The sequence below is a fragment of the Antennarius striatus genome, chromosome 4 (assembly GCF_040054535.1).
Source record: "Antennarius striatus isolate MH-2024 chromosome 4, ASM4005453v1, whole genome shotgun sequence".
Classification (NCBI taxonomy): Eukaryota; Metazoa; Chordata; class Actinopteri; order Lophiiformes; family Antennariidae; genus Antennarius; species Antennarius striatus.
Window position 1 is genome coordinate 22586835 of NC_090779.1, and position 9377 is coordinate 22596211.

Genomic DNA, 9377 nt, shown 5'->3' on the forward strand with positions numbered 1-9377 from the left:
CTGATCTGGCTAACCTGCTGCAGAGAGGAGGCGTGGTCAGGAATCCAGGTAACCGCACCAATCAGCTGAGCGGACCTCAGCGGGGAGGGCGTGGCCAATAGTCCAGATAACCGCACCAATCAGCTGAGCGGAACTCAACACGGAGGGCGTGGCCAGGAGTCCAGCGAGGCACCAATCAGAGCTGAGCAACCGAGCACACCGGTGAAGAGGAAACCGGCGGAGAGAGATGGCATGAAGGGGAAAACAATACAACTATAGCTGAAACCTCAGAACACAAGTCTGAGGTTAAAGCACAACGTCATTAAGAGAATATAATTTAAAATTAATTTAAAATATTTCGTCTATTTCTACCAGCAATCCTGTATAACTCCACCTTGATGATTCTGACGGGTTTCCTTGGAAATTGATAAACGGATAAAAACCGTGTAGAAGTGAGGCACTCTGAGCATCTCTCACATTTTATAGAAAACTACCGTTTGCAAAAAACAAACAAACTAATAATTATTTAATGAAATAATCGCAGCGCTGACTAAGATTTGAAAATGTACCGTTCAGAAAGATAAACTGTCTCATACGACATGACATCTTGATGTGACAGGAGCGGCAGTAGAGCTACATCAGATTTTAATCCAGGCCGAACGAAATGTTTGAGGACTAGCCGTGTTGGGAATCTCCATTTAACAATGGAAATGACCACAAAACGCATCTGCTTACGCAACGATAGACAGCGTAATACTTAGTTCTTGTCTATCACATAATTTTCTGAGCACAAAGTACAGAACATGCACAGGACATATTAAACTATAACTGATATATGTGGCAAACTTAAGAAGCTTTTCTGTAGCTTTGGGTCCGTGTCTTGTTTATTTAGCGCATATCACAATCAAAGCGCTGACTTCCGTTACACCACTGTATCCTGTGTTCCAGACACCAGTCTGTCTGTCTGTCTGTCTAAGATGTCTGTCGTTACTACTCTAAGTGTCTCTGAATTGTTTAAATCAAATAAAGTGTACCATTAATGTTAGCCATTGATGATGTCGTTAACCAGAAGTAGATTTATGTTTCGTTTAAAAAATATTTGTTAATTTTTTTCTCTGTTGAAGGTGCGGTGTTTGATTTGCCTCAGACAACAGATTTTCATTTGTCCTCCTGCCGCTAATTATTTATTATATCATGACACTGATGCAGATGTTCATTTGTCAATCATGATCTCATCAGAGTTTCGTGTATGAAACGGTTTGCAGATATAAGTGTGGACATTGCGTGTTTTGTTTTGTTTTTTGTTTTTGTGTGTGTTTAATGCGGGTGAGCATCAGGCCAGCCTTTAACAGACTGATCGATGGACACCATGAAAGATGGGAGGATTAATGCTCCTCATAAAACTCGTTACACCCCACCGTCCCTCCAATATTGTGTCCGATATTGGAAACCGTATTCCAATATCGGACACGGTCAAGGAACATGGTTCCAATATCGGACAAGATGATGGAACCCTCCCATCTGCATGGTTCCATTATTCTGTCCGAAATTGGAACCCCGTGTCCGTATTGGAACTGCGCGTCACCTGTGGCGTGGACTCTGACTCTTCCTCCTCTTCCTCCTCTTCCTCTTCCTCCTCTTCCTCCTTTTCCTCTTCTTCCTCTTTCCACACGCGGCCCTAAACGCTCCCGCCTCCATCTCCACACATTCCAGCTCCCGTGGGGGTAATAATACTAATAATTATGAGTCAGGTGACAACAGGACCAGCATGCTTTGCTGAGAGTCGGACGGCGGTTAATGTGTTTAATGACACTTTTAACCCTAAAGCCATAAATCTGTATGAGGCTTATAAAACAAAACCCTTTATTGTTTCTGAAATGATTTCCATTTCCGGTCAGGATGTTTTATGATAAATAGAAATAAAACGGTTCTGGAGCGTCTGCAGGACCCGCAAACCAACACGCTGTTTGGGTCCAATAGAACCACAACATGACCTGGATGGCGATGAAGGAGAAGATCTTAGCTCTGGTGAGCGAGGCCTGTGCTGTAAACCTGACGGCTGGACGTTCATAGACACGAAGGTCTGCTTGAGAGGAAGCTGGATGAACAGATGCTGTACTAGCAGTTCACCACCAGGTGTCCCTGTTCTGTGTGGGTTCAAAGCCCAGAAATTTTGGTTCATTTTCCGAGGAACCCTGGGGAAGCTCCAGGAGGCTTCAGATGTGTGTAATTAGACAAATCGTGTAATTTATATGTTTAGTTTGTTCTTAATTAGGCGGGTGGGATCCCTGGCGCTGTCCAGGCGGAAAACTGACGCTCTGATCTGGCTGACAAGGCTGCAGCAGAGGAGGCGTGGTCGGGAGTCCAGGTAAACGCGCCAATCAGCTTAGCGGACCTCAGCGGGGAGGGCGTGGCCAATAGTCCAGATAACTGCACCAATCAGCTGAGTAGAACTCAGCACGGAGGGCGTGGCCAGGAGTCCAGCGAGGCACCAATCAGAGCAGAGCAACCGAGCACACCGGTGTAGAGGAAACAGGCGGAGAGAGATGGCATGAAGGGGAAAACAATACAACTATAGCTGAAACCTCAGAACACAAGTCTGAGGTTAAAGCACAACGTCATTAAGAGAATATAATTTAAAATTAATTTAAAATATTTCGTCTATTTCTACCAGCAATCCTGTATAACTCCACCTTGATGATTCTGACGGGTTTCCATGGAAATTGATAAACGGATAAAAACCGTGTAGAAGTGAGGCACTCCTAGCATCTCTCACATTTTATAGAAAACTACCGTTTGCAAAAAAAAAAATACTAAGAATTATTTAATGAAATAATCGCAGCGCTGACTAAGATTTGAAAATGTACCGTTCAGAAAGATAAACTGTCTCATACGACATGACATCTTGATGTGACAGGAGCGGCAGTAGAGCTACATCAGATTTTAATCCAGGCCGAACGAATTGTTTGAGGACTAGCCGTGTTGGGAATCTCCATTTAACAATGGAAATGACCACAAAACGCATCTGCTTACGCAAAGATAGACAGCGTAATACTTAGTTCTTGTCTATCACATAATTTTCTGAGCACAAAGTACAGAACATGCACAGGACATATTAAACTATAACTGATATGTGTGGCAAACTTAAGAAGCTTTTCTGTAGCTTTGGGTCCGTGTCTTGTTTATTTAGCGCATATCACAATCAAAGCGCTTACTTCCGTTACACCACTGTATCCTGTGTTCCAGACACCAGTCTGTCTGTCTGTCTGTCTGTCTGTCTAAGATGTCTGTCGTTACTACTCTAAGTGTCTCTGAATTCTTTAAATAAAATAAAGTGTACCATTAATGTTAGCTATTGATGATGTCGTTAACCAGAAGTAGATTTATGTTTCGTTTAAAAAATATTTGTTAATTTTTTTTCTCTGTTGAAGGTGCGGTGTTTGATTTGCCTCAGACAACAGATTTTCATTTGTCCTCCTGCCGCTAATTATTTATTATATCATGACACTGATGCAGATGTTCATTTGTCAATCATGATCTCATCAGAGTTTCGTGTATGAAACGGTTTGCAGATATAAGTGTGGACATTGCGTGTTTTGTTTTGTTTTTTGTTTTTGTGTGTGTTTAATGCGGGTGAGCATCAGGCCAGCCTTTAACAGACTGAGCGATGGACACCATGAAAGATGGGAGGATTAATGCTCCTCATAAAACTCGTTACACCCCACCGTCCCTCCAATATTGTGTCCGATATTGGAAACCGTATTCCAATATCGGACACGGTCAAGGAACATGGTTCCAATATCGGACAAGATGATGGAACCCTCCCATCTGCATGGTTCCATTATTCTGTCCGAAATTGGAACCCCGTGTCCGTATTGGAACTGCGCGTCACCTGTGGCGTGGACTCTGACTCTTCCTCCTCTTCCTCCTCTTCCTCTTCCTCCTCTTCCTCCTCTTCCTCTTCTTCTTCCTCTTTCCACACGTGGCCCTAAACGCTCCCGCCTCCATCTCCACACATTCCAGCTCCCATGGGGGTAATAATAATAATAATTATGAGTCAGGTGACACCAGGACCAGCATGCTTTGCTGAGAGTCGGACGGCGGTTAATGTGTTTAATGACACTTTTAACCCTAAAGCCATAAATCTGTATGAGGCTTATAAAACAAAACCCTTTATTGTTTCTGAAATGATTTCCATTTCCGGTCAGGATGTTTTATGATAAATAGAAATAAAACGGTTCTGGAGCGTCTGCAGGACCCGCAGCCCAACACGCTGTTTGGGTCCAATAGAACCAGAACATGACCTGGATGGCGATGAAGGAGAAGATGTTAGCTCTGGTGAGCGAGGCCTGTGCTGTAAACCTGACGGCTGGACGTTCATAGACACGAAGGTCTGCTTGAGAGGAAGCTGGATGAACAGATGCTGTACTAGCAGTTCACCACCAGGTGTCCCTGTTCTGTGTGGGTTCAAAGCCCAGAAATTTTGGTTCATTTTCCGATGAACCCTGGGGAAGCTCCAGGAGGCTGCAGATGTGTGTAATTAGACAAATCGTGTAATTTATATGTTTAGTTTGTTCTTAATTAGGCGGGTGGGATCCCTGGCGCTGTCCAGGCGGAAAACTGACGCTCTGATCTGGCTGACAAGGATGCAGCAGAGGAGGCGTGGTCGGGAGTCCAGGAAAACGCGCCAATCAGCTGAGCGGAACTCAGCGGGGAGGGCGTGGCCAATAGTCCAGATAACTGCACCAATCAGCTAAGCGGAACTCAACACGGAGGGCGTGGCCAGGAGTCCAGCGAGGCACCAATCAGAGCTGAGCAACCGAGCACACCGGTGTAGAGGAAACAGGCGGAGAGAGATGGCATGAAGGGGAAAACAATACAACTATAGCTGAAACCTCAGAACACAAGTCTGAGGTTAAAGCACAACGTCATTAAGAGAATATAATTTAAAATTAATTTAAAATATTTCGTCTATTTCTACCAGCAATCCTGTATAACTCCACCTTGATGATTCTGACGGGTTTCCTTGGAAATTGATAAACGGATAAAAACCGTGTAGAAGTGAGGCACTCCTAGCATCTCTCACATTTTATAGAAAACTACCGTTTGCAAAAAACAAACAAACTAATAATTATTTAATGAAATAATCGCAGCGCTGACTAAGATTTGAAAATGTACCGTTCAGAAAGATAAACTGTCTCATACGACATGACATCTTGATGTGACAGGAGCGGCAGTAGAGCTACATCAGATTTTAATCCAGGCCGAACGAAATGTTTGAGGACTAGCCGTGTTGGGAATCTCCATTTAACAATGGAAATGACCACAAAACGCATCTGCTTACGCAACGATAGACAGCGTAATACTTAGTTCCTGTCTATCACATAATTTTCTGAGCACAAAGTACAGAACATGCACAGGACATATTAAACTATAACTGATATGTGTGGCAAACTTAAGAAGCTTTTCTGTAGCTTTGGGTCCGTGTCTTGTTTATTTAGCGCATATCACAATCAAAGCGCTTACTTCCGTTACACCACTGTATCCTGTGTTCCAGACACCAGTCTGTCTGTCTGTCTGTCTAAGATGTCTGTCGTTACTACTCTAAGTGTCTCTGAATTCTTTAAATAAAATAAAGTGTACCATTAATGTTAGCTATTGATGATGTCGTTAACCAGAAGTAGATTTATGTTTCGTTTAAAAAATATTTGTTAATTTTTTTTTCTCTGTTGAAGTTGCGGTGTTTGATTTGCCTCAGACAACAGATTTTCATTTGTCCTCCTGCCGCTAATTATTTATTATATCATGACACTGATGCAGATGTTCATTTGTCAATCATGATCTCATCAGAGTTTCGTGTATGAAACGGTTTGCAGATATAAGTGTGGACATTGCGTGTTTTGTTTTGTTTTTTGTTTTTGTGTGTGTTTAATGCGGGTGAGCATCAGGCCAGTCTTTAACAGACTGATCGATGGATACCATGAAAGATGGGAGGATTAATGCTCCTCATAAAACTCGTTACAACCCCACCGTCCCTCCAATATTGTGTCCGATATTGGAAACCGTATTCCAATATCGGACACGGTCAAGGAACATGGTTCCAATATCGGACAAGATGATGGAACCCTCCCATCTGCATGGTTCCATTATTCTGTCCGAAATTGGAACCCCGTGTCCGTATTGGAACTGCGCGTCACCTGTGGCGTGGACTCTGACTCTTCCTCCTCTTCCTCCTCTTCCTCTTCCTCTTCTTCCTCTTCTTCTTCCTCTTTCCACACGTGGCCCTAAACGCTCCCGCCTCCATCTCCACACATTCCAGCTCCCATGGGGGTAATAATAATAATAATTATGAGTCAGGTGACACCAGGACCAGCATGCTTTGCTGAGAGTCGGACGGCGGTTAATGTGTTTAATGACACTTTTAACCCTAAAGCCATAAATCTGTATGAGGCTTATAAAACAAAACCCTTTATTGTTTCAGAAATGATTTCCATTTCCGGTCAGGATGTTTTATGATAAATAGAAATAAAACGGTTCTGGAGCGTCTGCAGGACCCGCAGCCCAACACGCTGTTTGGGTCCATTAGAACCAGAACATGACCTGGATGGCGATGAAGGAGAAGATCTTAGCCCTGGTGAGCGAGGCCTGTGCTGTAAACCTGACGGCTGGACGTTCATAGACACGAAGGTCTGCTTGAGAGGAAGCTGGATGAACAGATGCTGTACTAGCAGTTCACCACCAGGTGTCCCTGTTCTGTGTGGGTTCAAAGCCCAGAAATTTTGGTTCATTTTCCGAGGAACCCTGGGGAAGCTCCAGGAGGCTTCAGATGTGTGTAATTAGACAAATCGTGTAATTTATATGTTTAGTTTGTTCTTAATTAGGCGGGTGGGATCCCTGGCGCTGTCCAGGCGGAAAACTGACGCTCTGATCTGGCTGACAAGGCTGCAGCAGAGGAGGCGTGGTCGGGAGTCCAGGTAAACGCGCCAATCAGCTTAGCGGAACTCAGCGGGGAGGGCGTGGCCAATAGTCCAGATAACTGCACCAATCAGCTGAGTAGAACTCAGCACGGAGGGCGTGGCCAGGAGTCCAGCGAGGCACCAATCAGAGCTGAGCAACCGAGCACACCGGTGTAGAGGAAACCGGCGGAGAGAGATGGCATGAAGGGGAAAACAATACAACTATAGCTGAAACCTCAGAACACAAGTCTGAAGTTAAAGCACAACGTCATTAAGAGAATATAATTTAAAATTAATTTTAAATATTTCGTCTATTTCTACCAGCAATCCTGTATAACTCCACCTTGATGATTCTGACGGGTTTCCATGGAAATTGATAAATGGATAAAAACCGTGTCGAAGTGAGGCACTCCTAGCATCTCTCACATTTTATAGAAAACTACCGTTTGCAAAAAAAAAAATACTAATAATTATTTAATGAAATAATCGCAGCGCTGACTAAGATTTGAAAATGTACCGTTCAGAAAGATAAACTGTCTCATACGACATGACATCTTGATGTGACAGGAGCGGCAGTAGAGCTACATCAGATTTTAATCCAGGCCGAACGAAATGTTTGAGGACTAGCCGTGTTGGGAATCTCCATTTAACAATGGAAATGACCACAAAACGCATCTGCTTACGCAACGATAGACAGCGTAATACTTAGTTCTTGTCTATCACATAATTTTCTGAGCACAAAGTACAGAACATGCACAGGACATATTAAACTATAACTGATATGTGTGGCAAACTTAAGAAGCTTTTCTGTAGCTTTGGGTCCGTGTCTTGTTTATTTAGCGCATATCACAATCAAAGCGCTTACTTCCGTTACACCACTGTATCCTGTGTTCCAGACACCAGTCTGTCTGTCTGTCTGTCTAAGATGTCTGTCGTTACTACTCTAAGTGTCTCTGAATTCTTTAAATAAAATAAAGTGTACCATTAATGTTAGCTATTGATGATGTCGTTAACCAGAAGTAGATTTATGTTTCGTTTAAAAAATATTTGTTAATTTTTTTTTCTCTGTTGAAGTTGCGGTGTTTGATTTGCCTCAGACAACAGATTTTCATTTGTCCTCCTGCCGCTAATTATTTATTATATCATGACACTGATGCAGATGTTCATTTGTCAATCATGATCTCATCAGAGTTTCGTGTATGAAACGGTTTGCAGATATAAGTGTGGACATTGCGTGTTTTGTTTTGTTTTTTGTTTTTGTGTGTGTTTAATGCGGGTGAGCATCAGGCCAGCCTTTAACAGACTGATCGATGGACACCATGAAAGATGGGAGGATTAATGCTCCTCATAAAACTCGTTACACCCCACCGTCCCTCCAATATTGTGTCCGATATTGGAAACCGTATTCCAATATCGGACACGGTCAAGGAACATGGTTCCAATATCGGACAAGATGATGGAACCCTCCCATCTGCATGGTTCCATTATTCTGTCCGAAATTGGAACCCCGTGTCCGTATTGGAACTGCGCGTCACCTGTGGCGTGGACTCTGACTCTTCCTCCTCTTCCTCCTCTTCCTCTTCTTCTTCCTCTTTCCACACGCGGCCCTAAACGCTCCCGCCTCCATCTCCACACATTCCAGCTCCCGTGGGGGTAATAATACTAATAATTATGAGTCAGGTGACAACAGGACCAGCATGCTTTGCTGAGAGTCGGACGGCGGTTAATGTGTTTAATGACACTTTTAACCCTAAAGCCATAAATCTGTATGAGGCTTATAAAACAAAACCCTTTATTGTTTCAGAAATGATTTCCATTTCCGGTCAGGATGTTTTATGATAAATAGAAATAAAACAGATGCTGTACTAGCAGTTCACCACCAGGTGTCCCTTTTCCACGTGGGTTCAAAGCCCAGACATTTTGGTTCATTTTCCGATGAACCCTGGGGAAGCTCCAGGAAGCTTCAGATGTGTGTAATTAGACAAATCCTGTAATTTTTATTAGTTTGTTCTTAATTAGGCGGGTGGGATCCCTGGCGCTGTCCAGGCGGAAAACTGACGCTCTGATCTGGCTGACAAGGCTGCAGCAGAGGAGGCGTGGTCGGGAGTCCAGGTAAACGCGCCAATCAGCTTAGCGGAACTCAGCGGGGAGGGCGTGGCCAGGAGTCCAGCGATACACCAATCAGCGGAGCAGACCTTGTTTGGGAGGGCGTGGCCAGGGGGAGTTGCAGCGATGCACCAATCAGTCGGGCCAACCTCAGAGGGAGGGCGTTGCCAGCAGTCCAGGTAACCGCACCAATCCGCTAAGCAGAACTCAACAGGGAGGGCGTGGCAAGAAGTTCATCGATGCACCAATCAGAGCTGAGCAACCGGGCACACCGGGGCTGAGGAAAACAGGCGGAGAGAGATGACATGAAACTGAAAGCAATACAACCAGAGCTGC